This window comes from Thalassophryne amazonica, chromosome 22, assembly GCF_902500255.1.
Source record: "Thalassophryne amazonica chromosome 22, fThaAma1.1, whole genome shotgun sequence".
NCBI classification, from domain to species: Eukaryota; Metazoa; Chordata; class Actinopteri; order Batrachoidiformes; family Batrachoididae; genus Thalassophryne; species Thalassophryne amazonica.
Genome location: NC_047124.1, coordinates 28,233,296 through 28,250,180, shown reverse-complemented (window position 1 = coordinate 28,250,180; position 16,885 = coordinate 28,233,296). Strand labels below are relative to the sequence as shown.

Sequence of the window (16,885 nt, the reverse complement as noted above, 5' to 3'; positions counted from 1 at the left end):
TACTCAACACTGCACTATTGTATGCACGTCTACTCAACACTGCGCTACTGTATGCAAGTCTACTCAACACTGCACTATTGTATGCACGTCTACTCAACACTGCGCTACTGTATGCAAGTCTGCTCAACACTGTGCTACTGTATGGAAGTTTACTCAACACTGCGCTACTGTATGCAAGTCTACTCAACACTGCACTATTGTATGCACGTCTGCTCAACACTGCACTACTGTATGCACGTCTACTCAACACTGCGCTAGTGTATGCACGTCTACTCAACACTGCACTACTGTATGCATGTCTACTCAACACTGCACTACTGTATGCATGTCTACTCAACACTGCGCTACTGTATGCAAGTCTACTCAACACTGCGCTATTGTATGCACGTTTGCTCAACACTCCGCTACTGTATGCAAGTCTACTCAACACTGCACTATTGTATGCAAGTCTACTCAACACTGCACTACTGTATGCAAGTCTACTCAACACTGCACTATTGTATGCACGTCTGCTCAACACTGCACTACTGTATGCAAGTCTACTCAACACTGCACTATTGTATGCACGTCTGCTCAACACTGCACTACTGTATGGAAGTTTACTCAACACTGCGCTACTGTATGCACGTCTACTCAACACTGCACTACTGTATGCATGTCTACTCAACACGGCACTACTGTATGGAAGTTTACTCAACACTGCGCTACTGTATGCAAGTCTACTCAACACTGCACTATTGTATGCACGTCTGCTCAACACTGCACTATTGTATGCAAGTCTACTCAACACTGCACTACTGTATGCAAGTCTGCTCAACACTCCGCTACTGTATGCAAGTCTACTCAACACTGCACTACTGTATGCAAGTCTACGCAACACTGCACTACTGTATGCAAGTCTACTCAACACTGCACTATTGTATGCAAGTCTACGCAACACTGCACTACTGTATGCAAGTCTGCTCAACACTCCGCTACTGTATGCAAGTTTACTCAACACTGCGCTACTGTATGCAAGTCTACGCAACACTGCACTACTGTATGCAAGTCTACTCAACACTGCACTATTGTATGCACGTCTGCTCAACACTGCACTACTGTATGCATGTCTACTCAACACGGCACTACTGTATGCAAGTCTACTCAACACTGCACTATTGTATGCACATCTGCTCAACACTGCACTACTGTATGCATGTCTACTCAACACTCTGCTACTGTATGCAAGTCTACTCAACACTGTGCTACTGTATGTACGTCTACTCAACACTGCGCTACTGTATGCAAGTCTACTCAACACGGCACTACTGTATGCAAGTCTACTAAACACTGCACTACTGTATGCACGTATGTTATACTGTATATATGCTTTATATCCCCCCCCACACACACACACCCTTATGGCACACCTGCAGTTGCAGTGTATTTGTGTTTTGCCATTAAATACTGTCCAGATGACAGTATTACTTCCTGAAGTACTTTCTCTCCATTTCCTGAAATAATTCTGTTATATGTGATTAGCACAGTGATATAAAATGAACGAGGAAAGTAATGTGACCAGTTTCTGCGTGTTTTACTTTGCTGTGATGCCGTGCTTGTCTTTTTAATCCGTGCTTGCAAATTCTCTTTGTTTTCTCGGTTCACATTCCTCGACCTCGTGAATGTAATAAACAAAACTATCAGACTTATTTATTTCTTTAATTCATTTAGCTGCTGAATGTGAGCCCCACTGTGATTGGCAGGTCGTGTTAATTGCAAATCATTCTGAGCATGCACAAATTGTGTGCATGGTTTGAAGCCTACAAACGCAATAGTGGACATGCATCTAGACATGCACAAATTTGTGCTAAACTGAGCACATAAGGCAAGATCTGCATGGATGAAATGAGGGGGAAAGTCTAATATAGCACACACACACACACACACACACACACACACACACACACACACACACACACACACACACACACACACACACACACACACACACACACACAGGGCTTAGTGTGATGGTTTTAATTCGATTTGGCGTATCAGCTTCGAACTCTGAGAGGGAAAAGAAGGCAGATTACCGCCGCCCTCTGTAACGGCCTTCCGACGCTTCATCTGAGATTATGTTGGAATGAGAAGACGGCTTCAAGCTCAGCAGCACTGTTTCAGAGATTTGGTTTGATGTGTGGAAAAAAATAGAACATTCCCATGTGGAAAATCATATTTGTATGATGGAGTTTTAGGGCCACATTGAATTTCTGTTTTGTTTTTTTTTGGACTTTGAGAATAAAGTCGTAATATTAGGAGAAAAAAGTCTTAATATTACGAGAATACAGTCATAATTTTATGAGAAAAAAAGTTGTAATATTACAAGAAAAAAGTCTAAATATATTATGACTTTATTCTCGTAAAATTGACTTTTTTCTCGTAATATTACGACTTTATTCTCGAAGTCTTAAAATTACGACTTTATTCTCGTAATATTACGACGTTATTTTCGTAATATTATGACTTTATTCTCGAAGTCTTAAAAAAAAAAAAAAAAATCAATGTGGCCCTAAAACGCCATCGTACTTTTGACACCATGGACTGTCCCAAATCACAAAATCTCTCAATATTTTTTTTTTTTTTGCATCCAAACAAAAAGATTTGTTTTTGCTTTATTTGATTAAATGTATCGTGTGTAGGTTGAGGTGTGTTGAGGGCAGAAGAATAAAGAAGAATAATCAGTTTTTGCTCCCATATGTGATGTGAAGGGAAACAAAATTGTGAATAGCACCTGCATAATGCAATCTGCAATCTCACCACTGGATGTCACTAAATCCTACACAGTATAGCTTTAAGAAACTAATTGAAAATGGCAGTGTTGTTTTGTTTTTTACGTCCGCCAAGGATGTAATAAAATCATCTGCGATTATTCATTTATTTGTATGTCTGTCTGCCTGTTAGCAAGATTACATTAAAACTACTTCATGGATTCTCACCAAATTTGCACCACAGATAGATATTAGGGCATGGAAGACTCCATTAAATTTTGGAGATGATCCAGATCCGGATCCAGATTCTGGATCAAAATTTCACTTTATATACGCTTTGAAGGATGACGTCAAAACTACTTCATGGATTGTCACCAAATGTTCACCACAGATAGATATTAGGGCATGGAAGAACCCATTCAATTTTGGAGGTTATCCTGTTCTGGATCCAGATTCTGGATCAAGATTTCCCTTTATATAGGTTTTGAAGGATTATATCAAAACTACTTCGCAGATTCTCACTGAATTTGCACCACAGATGCATATTAGGGCATGGAAGACTCCACTGAATTTTGGAGGTGGAGGACATCAGAAATCTTGCTCTTGTTTCTGTGTGAAAACATCTACATAATCAACAGCATAATTAGCACTCACAGCCAATCTTAAAACTCCTTGTTTGAAGACAATATAACTGGAATATTATCTGTCTGTGATTTATTTTCATGCCTGTCCCAGAGCTTTGTCAGCTATATGAGCAGATAAACATCTCCATCATCAGCTCAGCAAATATTTCTATCTACTTGACTAATTGCAGGCTAATTCAAACCACAGTTTATGGAGATGTGGCAGAGATCTGTGATGCACACAACTCTTGAGCAGGGAAATGCACGTCTGACAACAAACAATGTGCTGCGAATTCATATCCGAGCCTCTTCCGGTGAATATCCTGATTTATCCCCACGTACAGCTCACGGTTCATTTTGAACCATCAGGTATCTGTTATTCATCACTTAATGAAAGACATCAGAGGGCTGGTGTGTACTCTTCATGCTCTACACAACACAATATAAATGTACAAGTAAACATACATACATCTGTAATGGTGTTACTTCATCATAACTTCATTATGAAGGCATTCATGTCAATCAATCAATCACAAATATTTTGATGGTAAGTAAATGTTTTAGATCATTAATTTAAGCTTGTTGGTTTTTAAAATACACGCAAAAAAGGTGTCTGTTTTTGGACCATTTATCCTTAACCTTCACCTTTGTCCAACTGACTCTAAAATCTACTCACTTATACATACCTATCCAACCTAATATTCCCACCAAAATATACTCAACAAAAATATAAACGCAACACTTTTGGTTTTGCTCCCATTTTGTATGAGATGAACTCAAAGATATAAAACTTTTTCCACATACACAATATCACCATTTCCCTCAAATATTGTTCACAAACCAGTCTAAATCTGTGATAGTGAGCACTTCTCCTTTGGTGAGATAATCCATCCCACCTCACAGGTGTGCCATATCAAGATGCTGATTAGACACCATGATTAGTGCACAGGTGTGCCTTAGACTGCCCACAATAAAAGGCCACTCTGAAAGGTGCAGTTTTGTTTTATTGGGGGGGGATACCTGTCAGTATCTGGTGTGACCACCATTTGCCTCATGCAGTGCAACACATCTCCTTCGCATCATCCGTGAAGAGAACACCTCTCCAATGTGCCAAACGCCAGCGAATGTGAGCATTTGCCCACTCAGGTCGGTTACGACGACAAACTGGAGTCAGGTCGAGACCCCGATGAGGACGACGAGCATGCAGATGAGCTTCCCTGAGACGATTTCTGACAGTTTGTGCAGAAATTCTTTGGTTATGCAAACTGATTGTTCCAGCAGCTGTCCGAGTGGCTGGTCTCAGATGATCTTGGAGGTGGACATGCTGGATGTGGAGGTCCTGGGCTGGTGTGGTTACACGTGGTCTGCGGTTGTGAGGCTGGTTGGATGTACTGCCAAATTCTCTGAAACGCCTTTGGAGACGGCTTATGGTAGAGAAATGAACATTCAATACACGAGCAACAGCTCTGGTTGACATTCCTGCTGTCAGCATGCCAATTGCACGCTCCCTCAAATCTTGCGACATCTGTGGCATTGTGCTGTGTGATAAAACTGCACCTTTCAGAGTGGCCTTTTATTGAGGGCAGTCTAAGGCACACCTGTGCACTAATTATTGTGTCTAATCAGCATCTTGGTATGGCACACCTGTGAGGTGGGATGGATTATCTCAGCAAAGGAGAAGTGCTCACTATCACAGATTTAGACTGGTTTGTGAGCAATATTTGAGGGAAATGGTGATATTGTGTATGTGGAAAAAGTTTTAGATCTTTGAGTTCATCTCATACAAAATGGGAGCAAAACCAAAAGTGTTGCGTTTATATTTTTGTTGAGTGTAGATCTAGCTAGGCTTCTTGGTTGTTGAGATATAAAAAAAGGTTTTTGTAAAAGGATATTTCTCTTGACCTTGACCTTTGGCCTTTGACCAAACTACTCCAAAATCTAATCACTCTAGATACCTGTCAGAAGTAATATTCCCTCCAAGTTTAATTGATCTAGACTTTTTAGTTGTTGAGATTTACAAAAACAAACAAATGTATGTGTGTGTGTGTGTGTGTGTATAGTATATACGTATCTAGTATAGTATATATAGTATATATATACTATGTATATAGTGTGTGTGTATATAGTTCTAAGGCTCACTATGATACAGTTAATGCATTAACTGTATCATAGTGAGCCTTAGAACTTTTCATCCTAACCTCGTATATATTTGACCAGGTTTTCCTTGACCTCTGACATTTGACCAAACTACTCCAAAATCTACTCACTTCTGCATATCTATTCAAGTAATATTCCCACCAAATGTGATCCATCCAGGCTTGTTGGTTGTTGAGATATACAAAGAAAAGTTTTTTTAAAGCACATTTTTCTTGACCTTGAGCTTTGGCCTTTGACTATACTACTTCAAAATCAACTCTAGATACCTGTCACAAGTAATATTCTCTCCAAGTTTAATAGCTGTAGGTTTTTCAGTTGTTGCGATCTACAAAAACAAACAAAAATATGTTTTTAAAAGGACATTTTCTTGACCTTTGACCAAACTACTCCCAAATCTAATCAACTCTAGATACCTGTCACAAGTAATATTCCCTCCACGTTTAATCAATCTGGGCATCTTGGTTGTTGAGATCTACAAAAACAAATAAAAAAAGGTGGGTTTTTTTTTTGGACCAGGTTTTTCTTGTGCTTGACCTCTGACCTTTGACCAACTACTCCAGAATGTAACTGCCTCTAGATAGCTGTCCAAATAATATTCCCAAGATGACTGATGATGAACAAGCCCCTCATATGCAGTAAATGTGCGGGGAATTGTGTGTGTGTGTGTGTGTGTGTGTATAATTGTGTGTTTTTGTTTATTTTGAGCACTGCAGAGATTCTCCCTGAGTCACTGTTAAAGGAATACCGGGAGAAAAACGTCTTTGACGTTAATATGAAGTGTCATATCTTGACTCGCATTACGCATGTGTGTGTATGTGCATGTTTGTTGAGTGTATGTGGGCTCATACAGTTAATGCGCAGTAAGAACTTATGCAATTGTAGTTTATTTTTGATGGACGTGCGGTGTTAAGCCGGCGCAAGCAATCGCTTCGCGGCGGCATGCGCGTGTGTAACGTGTACCTCGCTAAATTCAGGCTAAGCGTTTTTTGCAGCTCACAGCATTATGTTGTAGGCACAAGCCTGACGCACACGTTTGTGCACGCACGCACACATGCACCGACTCTGAGAACAGTGCAGTTCAGAATTTTAGTTAATGCGAAAACGATTTCCATTAGTTTGGTTGTGAAGGCGTAGCTGATCTGTGCAGGAAGGCCTCGTTTTACGCCTCAGCGTGGAAGGACGCCGAAAGTCGGTCTTGGATTTTGTTTGTCTTGTCCGTGTTGTTTCTTGTGAACTGCTCATAATTAAACGGATACTCTTACAGGCCACTGCTCCTCTTCTGCATTAACTTCTTTTTCCACCCTGTTTTCATCCTCTTTATTTGTCTCTCTTCCTCCCTGCTCATCCTCTTGTCCTCCTTTGCCTCTGCTCATTGTTTACTTTTAAATATTGATTGACCTCCATATTTCTCGGTCCTCTCTTCTTGTCACAGCAATCGGTGTCCAGATGACTCTGGAGGTGATTGAGTCCAGATTCTGGGCCATCGCAGCTCAGGTATGTACTGCAGGGTGACAGGTTTTGAAGTGAATATGGACCTTTACAAGTATCTAAGAGGAGTGCCAGGTGGTACGCCTTGTTCCCGGCAAACCTGTTTCAATTTTCCTCAACAAACACTGTCATAGAGACCTGGAAAAGCTGTTTTAATGCCAAAAATTGCTGCTTTGGGTGTCACCATCACAACTAACACATACAGGAAGAGGAGGATTAACTGGACCTAACAAATCAAGCTAGCCGCTAAAAGTACAAATACTGTTAGCATACAACATTAAATAAGATGAAAATTTCACTCAAAAATACACAAATACTGCACCACAGACAGGAGAATCAACCACATTACAAGCCCTATTATTGCAGATATTTGTAATAAAATGTTCAAGGGACAGATACAGTCCTCCGTAACAGCTAGCAGCCACAGCTAGCGGTTCTGAGCGACCGACGATCTGAGTATGGATTCTCAGCTCAATGAGCTGTCATTCAAAAATCCAAGATTGCCACCCATAAATGTGACTTTGTCCAGCAGTACTGTTTGATGGGGCACACCCGAAAGAAGAGGTTGCAGTTTCCTGATTGGCCACTTGAGGGTGGCTCCAGAAAGGAGCTGGTCCCATTGAAGCCCATGTTAAAGTGTGCAATGCAAGAGCAGAAATAATCATGTTTACAGACTAGGGGAAAAAATGAAATTAATCTAAAATTAAATGAATATAAAGGTAATGCAACATAACTAGCAGAATATAAAGTGAACTGTATCTGTCAATAACTAAATGTCAGGCTAATGCTATGTAACAAAACATAAAGCTAACAAAAAATACAGATAAATGAAATGTTCAGATCATCTAAAACTCTATGAAACTAACTCTATGCAAAGCTAAAGGAATGTAAAACCTACAGAATATAAATCTAAGAATATAAAGTGAACAGAATATAATACTAACTAAATCTAAAACCATCTGAATGTAAAGCTAATGAAATATAAAGCTAACTGAATCTAAACCTAACAAAGTGAAATTTAACAAATTATAACGTTAACTGAATCTAAACCTAACAAAATATAAAGTTAACAGAATATAATGAACTCTCAGCTCGGCAACGTGACACTCAAAGAAGCCACATCCCTAATTATGCATAATTTTATGGCTTTATGGCTTATTGGCTTTTTACAAACCCAAGAATGAAATGGAATCATCCATTTTCTGATTGGCCATTGTATACCCTTTTCAAAATACACACAAAACTCCAGTGAAAGCTACAGTAGTACTCAAACACGGTGAACCCGACTAAACCGGAGAATCTTCTTCTTTTGGCTGCTCCCGTTGAATGAATGAATGAATGAATTTATTTATTTGGCCCACAAATCAACAATAACTACAGTAAAACGCATAAAAAGAACAACCTAACAGCGTATCCGTGTGGCTGAAAGGGTGTAGGCAGAAGCAAAGCTTATGAATACCCTCCCTTATACCATAAAAAAACAATGCACAAACCCAAAACAATAACAAAATCAGTAAACCTAATTCTACAAATTAGAAAAAGTAATTTTATTATTTTTGTAAAGCTTTTTAAAGCCAACTAAGGTACCAACTAATTTAACCCGTTTTGCCCCACTGGCAACAATTGTTGCCGAAGTGTATCACTGTCATTTTCTACTCACAATAAAAAATCTCAAAGGTGCAAACGCAACTTTTTCCACTTCTAAAAAAAAATCTGGGCATAAACGGGTTAATGTTATCAAGACAGTTATTCCAAAACTTAACATCTTTAACGGAAACACTGACTTTTTAGAGTATTTTGAATCCTTAATTTCTCAAAAAATAGTATTCAACTCAAATTGTAAATGGAGTCCCTCATTTATACAGATACTGAATATGTTGAGGCAAAAGTTTATTTTTAACTTCATACGTCATTTGTTTTGTGGTGTAATCAACCAAGTTAAAATTTTTTTAAATATTTAAACAGGCAAATAATGGATCACCACAGCAGATCAATCGTTTCCACCTCCCTCTTCTCCTGCCTGGTAGCTCCATCCTCAGCATCCTTCTCCCTATATACCCTGGGTCCCTCTGCACATGTCCAAACCATCTCAATCTCACCTCTCAGATCGAAATCGAATCCAGGAATACGAAACAAGGGTGAATCTTTTTCCTGTATCTGTATCAGAATACCTCGCTGCCAGTGTTTTGACCTTCTGACCTCCCACCAGCACACCATATATTCAAAGATCATTAAATGTCTTTTCCTGCTCCAGCAGCTGATAATTACAGCATTTGCACTTTGCTTAATTTAAAAGCTCAAAGTTGTGTTTTCCATGCTGCTGCCCCCTCTATTAAAAGTATGATTAACCTGCCAAAATATGGCTTTGATCATGCTGTCCCCCAAGTTTTTCCGCAACTTCAAAAAAAAAACAAAAACCCTCATTTTACTTGAGGAAAGCTTGCTTAATTTAGCATGGCGCTTTCTCCACAGCAGGTGTTTGATTTCCCTTCCCCTCCTCTGCTCATATAAACGACGGCAGTTAAAGGCGCCCCACTGGATAGACGATAAATGATGGCTAGCGCGGCAACTCTCGGCAGATCCAGCGTGCACGTGTGTTGCAGACGTGTGAAAAGGCAAGCGTGCCGCCTGCGTGTCTGTTTTCGTGCGAATGTGTGCCGTGGTGACAGGCAGCATATGCAAAACCATCTGTGCACAAACGCGTTTCTGTGTCCACATCCAACAACTGAGAACTCACTGGCAACAATTCCACTCGCCTCGTTATCCGCTAGATTTATATATTATGGAAAGTTATGCACATTAGGTGCATTTGCAACATCCCACTTCTCCGTTTCCTCTCCACTCCTTCCTTTCCTGCACACTTCTCTCATCTCAAGCTTCCCTCCCTCGTTGTTCTCCTTATTCTCCTTCTCCTCAGATAGCTTATATAATCATCTTCCTTCTATGTATCCACTGTCAAACGCCCTTTTTTTAAGGTTTTTGTGTGTGTGAGTGGGCATTTTCTTTGTGCATATTCATGCACTGGTGTGTCCATCTGTGCCAACATCTTTGTTGCAAATATGCACTTGTATGTGTGTGTGTGTTTGTGCATGACATTCTCTCCACTGTCTATTTTAAGCATGCAGCTCCCTCCAGGGTGAAGATACTGTGCCTTCTGTAAACCCAGGAGACACACATCATGTGCTGGCTGTGGTACATGTCAAGTATACTGTGTTTTATTCATTAAACCGTTTGGATTTGTTTGTGTTCCAGATGCAGAGTGTGGCATAGAATGTTTTCTGCCTACGCACTGCTATTTCATAAATGTGAATAAATGTTTTGCTCCGGTTTTGACATCATCCCATTCTGAGGAACAACTAATCGGTGAATTCAAAAGATTTGATGTTCTTGTTTTAGTGTAAGGAGACAAAAGCTGTGATGAATTAAACAAATCCCCGTGGTACATAAGGGAAAAGCATATCAAAAAGTATAGTTATAGATTACACATAACATACTGTTTATGTTACCAACTAATGAGAATCATTCAGAATTTTAACCGGAAAAAGAACAGGAACATGTCAAAGAACTGGTCTTTGGTGGAGCTGAATCTAGGAGTCTTATGAGTCCGGGGTGCTAACCACGGTACATCATTCAAGTGAATGATGATAAAAAGGTGACAGCATGTCATATCACGGCAGTGCTCTGGTATGTCGCACGCGCTGGCCCATTCCGATTGTAACTGAAGTGTGCCCTAGACAGCTGCTACTACATAGTAAGTAAAGAGTGCTGCTACCTGACCTGAGTACCACATGAACTGTGAAAATAAGGGCTCCAGTGAGTGGGTTGTGATCTAATATATAAGACTGTGTGTGTGTGTGTGTGTGTGTGTGTGTGTGTGTGTGTGTGTGTGTGTGTGTGTGTGTGTGTGTGTGTGTGTGTGTGTGTGTGTGTGTGTGTGTGTGTTCATGCACGTACGCTTTCAACCTAAGGGCCCAGTGACTTCCCCCTTGGTGCCCCCAGTCATCATAGCAAGTTTTGTCGATTGCTTAATTACTGTGGCTACGCATAGCAAACACACACATGCACATACACACACACACACGCACAGTCAGCTTTATATATTAGATAAAATTAATTTCCTATATGGACAAGGGACACATGTTGATTTTTGGCTGTCAAGCCATCTTATGTTTACCAAAACTTAACTTCTCAAAAGAATAAACAGTCGAGCCGGACATTTGAGCAGCTTTTATCGCCATCTAGCAGGCTATGTGAGCATTTCAGGACTTCTGGTACATTTTGTACTTGAAACCGAAAATTCAGTTTTAAAAAAGGCATTTAAAAATGTTAGAAATGCAGAATTATTTTGGGAACGCAGTTTTGACCTCCCAATGTTAATGTATAAAATGTTCAATATTGAGAGTTTTGCGGTTCTTGAGTTTTAGAATGTGGAAGGTTTTGCCGTACAGATGGACGGAAGGACAGTAATTTCTCATAACAAGTTAAATTACAGTTGTGAATAAACCTAAACAGAAGACAAGTGAAAAGAACCTAAAATGAATGGAATACAGTGTCATGCTAACAGAATATAAGCTAACTGAAATGCTAACAGAATCAAAGTTTGGCTAATTGCAAAAGTAGCTGTATATCAAATGAAATTCATGTCAAATGAACTGAATATAAAGGTAACACAGTGTAACTAGCAGAATATAACACAAACTGAATGTCAAGCTAATGCTACATAACCAAATCTAAAGCTAACAGAACATAAAGATTAATGAAATATTAATGTCATCAAAAATTATATGAAACTAACTCATAAAAGTAACTGTAATGTAACTGTACTGTAATGTAAAGTTAACTCCAAATCTAACGCAGTCTAAACCTAACAGAATATAAATTTATTTATATTTAAATAAATTTAATCCTAAATTTTATACCTTGATTTAAACCTAACAAAAGATAAAGTCAGCAGAATATAAAGCTAACTCATCTTAAACTGTCTGAATGTAAAGCTAATGAAATATAAAGTTCAAGTCATGCTTAGTTATCATGTTACAGGGTCACATATGTAACATGTCATAGAATCCAATGGACATCAACATTGTTTAACCTTTACTTTGAAAACTAAACATTCAACACAGTCAAAACTATTCAATTTATTAATCTGATAAACTCAACCACTAATTTGCACCCCTTTTTTAACCAAAACTTTTCACAGCTGTACAAACTGAAATTGACCTTTGTCACCTTTTCTGCTCTTTTTTTTACCCCATAACTCCATAGAATTCAGTCACAGATAGTCAAAACTATACCTTTTTGTAGTCTTTATGATCAGACAAATAATATGGATTACCTTTTAATATGATTGGAGCAGTTTAAAATTTTGACCCCTGTGTAATTCTTCAGTTGACCCCTACCTATTGAAAATTCAAGTGGACACCCGTGCTTTTTCAAAAGAGTAACGTCTAAGGAGTATTTGTGCCAAATTTGGTGCTTGCATCACCATGTGAAGGATTCCTCTGTAAATATCCACTTATATGCTGCACTATCATCCTCCTGAATTCCCAGAAGAGACACAAATAGAGACTTTCATGGAACAGTTTGTAACATGCTGCCCCAATTTAGAAACTTGGCTCAGACATGAGAGCGCCGGAAAAAAAGAAAAGAGAAATGAACCAACTGCAAATGAGCAAATGTGCAGTTGTACCTCTTCCGCATGAGCACCTAAAATTGTCAGTGGTGGTCAACGGTTCATCTTTTCCACCATCAGGTTAAAATTTCGATTTATCAATGCTACATTCATGTCGGAAGCAAGTAAACGGACATGAAACTTACTCTGCAAGGTCACACTCCCCTGATTATCGACCTTTTCCATAATGGATAGCTAGTTCATGAAAATTCAGTAATGTATGTCTTCTATAATACATTCCAATTCTAAGGTAGAACTCTACTAGTGTATACTAAATATCTAAAAAAAGGAAGAGTAGAGTAGAGCCACTTTGGTACCTGGTGTTGGGAACCAGGGATGGTAGGCTGAAAACCTTTTTTATCCCATGGGAACTCTCCCTACCCACCTAAGCGGCCACTAGCCCTAAACTTCACTAACAGACCCAGACTGTAGTGTATACGAAAGTATATCTAAATATCTAAAAAAAAAAAGAAGAGTAGAGTAGGGCCACTTAGGTGCCGGTCTTGAGAACCAGGGATGGTAGGTTGAAAAGCTTTTTGATCCCATGGGAACTCTCCCTACCCACCTAAGCGGCTCAAGAATATGGACAGCATGTATATAAGTGACATTTACACAATCAGGGTAGTAAACAACATATACAAGAAATATAGTTACTACATAATATTATAGGAGTTAGCTTCTAAAACCTAAATATTCATACAGGAGAAGATTATAGTATACATTTACCTAGTCTGTAGACTTGCTGTAAAACTAAATTATAGCTACTAGGCTAAGCGATAAATTTGGTTATCATAGAAACAGAAGCTATGATGTAATATGTTTTAGGTATCTATCTAAAGTTCACCCTGTTAGCTTACTATAGGAAGACAAAATCCATACTCTACATACATTCTAATGGAAACCCCAAACTTAGATACTATCTGTTGATATCTATTAAAGAACCCATAAACTGAAGAACCATTAAAAATCTACACCATGTAAAATAAAGGTGTAAATCACAAAAGTAAACTAACTATAGCTAGATGAGCTACCGTTAATTTAGCCATTAATTAGCCAACCATACCTTTTACAAATAGAGACTGTACCTTTTACCTCATGACCTTTTAAAACATAAGATATTTAGTCATAACAACAGAAATCTTGTAGAACAGATTTAACTTTAATTGTCAGGTTTAAAAAAAAAGAAACAGTCTTCACTCCACTACTTTCATATTGTGCAGTTTAATGAACAGCGTATCCTCTTGGGTGTACTGGAGATGCTGTCGGCATCACCAGCAGCATCAGTTGTTACACTTTAATTACCAGAAGGGCATAAAATGATTTTCTGTGTACTTTGTCCCTCATCAAACAATTTGCCCATAATGTGAAGGCATACACATAATTCTTGCCAGTCCGCTGAAATGTAGTTTATTTCCTAAGGCAGCAATAGAAAACAGAGCAAGCTGATGCGTAGTAGGAGGAATGAGAAGGATGATAGATTGTTTTATTCACACTACGACACGCTCCACATACTCTGACCGTGATTCTAGTCCATACGAGACGGCTACTTGAGGCATAGCATTTCCCAAAGAAAATATCTACAGAAGATGCTCCTGCTTCTCCTTGATACGAGTCTGTTTTCGTTCAAAGGCCTTGATGCCCGTAGGGCATACCTACATCTAATGTGGGTGATCAAGGGCATGGGGGTCCCAGCAGGCAATTCTGATCTCACAGGTGTTAAGGCTCAGCTTTGAGATGTATTTGAAGTGCTTGAAAGGTCTTCGAAGACCTTGATGACCCTCTTTCAACTGGTTGTACAATACAAACTTGGAGATCCCAGAGTCATCCATGTGGATGATGTGTCTGGATGAGTTCCACTGGCTGAGAATTAGAAAGCTTTTGATGCTGGAAGTCCACATCTCTCCAGGACTTTTTCTCAGGCATCTCTGATGGACCTGCTCAAGCTGCTGGATATGGCCACCATATATGGTCCATGATTCATGTGAGTACAGCAGGGTGCTCAAAACAATATATTGACTTCAGGGCTGAGTTTAATACAGTTGGAATGGTCCTTTTTACCACACTATCACACAAGTGTAAACAATAAGACCTGAAACAACCAACCAGTAATATCACACAATTACCTTTTAGGCGTGATCATTGATGGAAGAAGGATGACCAGTTCTCAGACTGACTTCGCCTTTATTACAGAGAATGCGCCATAATAACAGTAACAGAGAGTCTGTGGGTTCATGCTTAGTTTGCCCTAGCAATCAGACATAGTCTGGGGTGCTGTCAGGTGCTCTGAGCAGGAACCCTGTCTACCTCTTCCTGAACCCATATATACTAGACATTGCGTCACTACACTAAGATGTTGTATTCTTTCTTGACTGGTCCATTTCTCATCCTGCGCACAGTGCAGACTTCTTTCTTCACGTGTCCAAGTGCTGATCATGCACCGGGAACGATCTAAAAAGGAGATATTATGGAGAACCCCCACCATCCTGCCTAAACTGCACATTTCACCCCCGATTGCCCAATAAGACAAAACAACTTGACCTCGTCCCCTGATTTCCCAGTAGCACAAACAACTTGACCTCGTACATTCCTATCTTCCTGTCTCCACTTGCCCACAACAGTTTCAGTTACATGAATCATCAAAAAAAATAGAAAAAAACATGTTTTCACATCCCACTTCAATACTGGTTTATCAGCACATTTTAGCACGCAAAGGCACAGTGGTTTTATTCAAGTATAGAAAGATTCAATAGAAAGATAAGCTAGCATAAGAAAAAGAAAACATAACTAATAAAGAATAAAATCAACATAATATATTTACAATACCTTTGTCCTTCCAAAGCCAAAAGCAGAACTTGCTTTGGTGATGTATTGCTATAGGTTGTGTAACCCAAGTAGCTGAATCTATCAACAGGATTGATCTTTGTGTCATTGATCTTGATCACAGGAAGGGGTGGATGATGATTTACATGGACACAGATTACAGACCCATAGAACAGCTCTCCAGACCCTCCAAGTGGGTGGTGAAGCCACATAGAGGCAACACCATGTTGTTTTGGCTGAGCATGAAGGTGCTCCATGACTTTTGACCCGGCCGCCAGACACTCGTAATCATCTGGGTGCAAAGAGAAAGCAGAAATAATAAATTTAAGTGGCCCTTGCCAGTGCCCTGCTGATTTCCGTAGACTCTTGGCCAACATGTGCATTAAAATCCCAGAGAATGATCAGGTTGTCTCTTCTGTCTTCAGCTGACAGCAGTGATAGTTCGGCTGAGCTCTTCATAGAATGCTCCTTTGATGTCATCCTGGTTGATCATCATTTTGGGACATAGCAGGTGATAATGGTGGAGTGGCAAAGTTGGAGAGTGTTGTAGACCATGAAAATCCAGGATTAAAGTTGAGTTTTTTTGTATTTATAGAGCACAACAGATGAGAAATACTAACTTTTAAGAACTATGGATTATGCCATATCGAGGTGGTTCAGGAGGATGTGTTCAAACTGTTTGTTCAAGTGCATCACCCCCTACGTAACCCGATCTCACACCAAGTTTGTGATGGTGTCACGAAAAGTGATTTAATCTATTGGTTTGTGATACCGTCACACGGTATCACGAAATTATTTTGTGTTAATGTCACAAAATTTGGGGGTGCCGTTGTGCTGATGTTTCGGGTTAGGGTTAAAAATACTGACTAAAACTTGACCGTGTCATGAAAGTATGATGCATTTCATGATGGTATCACAAAAAAAAGTAAGACTAGGCTACCCTAAGAGCCCCTTCTCCTGAAAATGATCTACTACAGTTGGCTGATGCGGGTACGTGATATTTACTACGTGTTTAGACTACTGGTCACTATGACCACTGGACTTCAAAAATACCTGGATGCTGGGTTCCTTCATCTTTGTCTTGTATTTTTGACAATTCGTAGTTGTGCTTTGCTTATTTGGAGTCTGGTTCGCTTCAAGATTCTTCCTACGATCAAAAAATTGCCTGAGGGAGTTTTTCTTTTCTACTGTTGCCAGTGTGTTTGCTCAGGGGGTGGAGGTGCCTTCAGACAACTTATACTGTGATTTTGTGCTACAGAAATAAATGAATTGAATTGAATTACTGCGCTTTTTGATGTTTTGTGCACTGGCCCATTACCTCGCCAAAAAAACCTCTCACTTCTGTCATAGTTTTAAATAGTAATGACAGATGACTCTTT

The 16,885-nt window shown here is 39.4% G+C and overlaps 1 long non-coding RNA gene across 1 annotated transcript; it reads right to left on the bottom strand.

Moving 5' to 3' along the window:
• Positions 1-1,383: 1,383 nt before the first annotated feature.
• Positions 1,384-16,285, bottom strand: LOC117503861. Its single transcript, XR_004558687.1, has 3 exons — positions 16,210-16,285; positions 8,255-8,258; positions 1,384-1,397 (listed from the first exon to the last, which is right to left on the bottom strand). It is a non-coding gene; the product is annotated as an uncharacterized LOC117503861 (long non-coding RNA).
• Between the last annotated feature and the right edge of the window lie 600 nt (positions 16,286-16,885).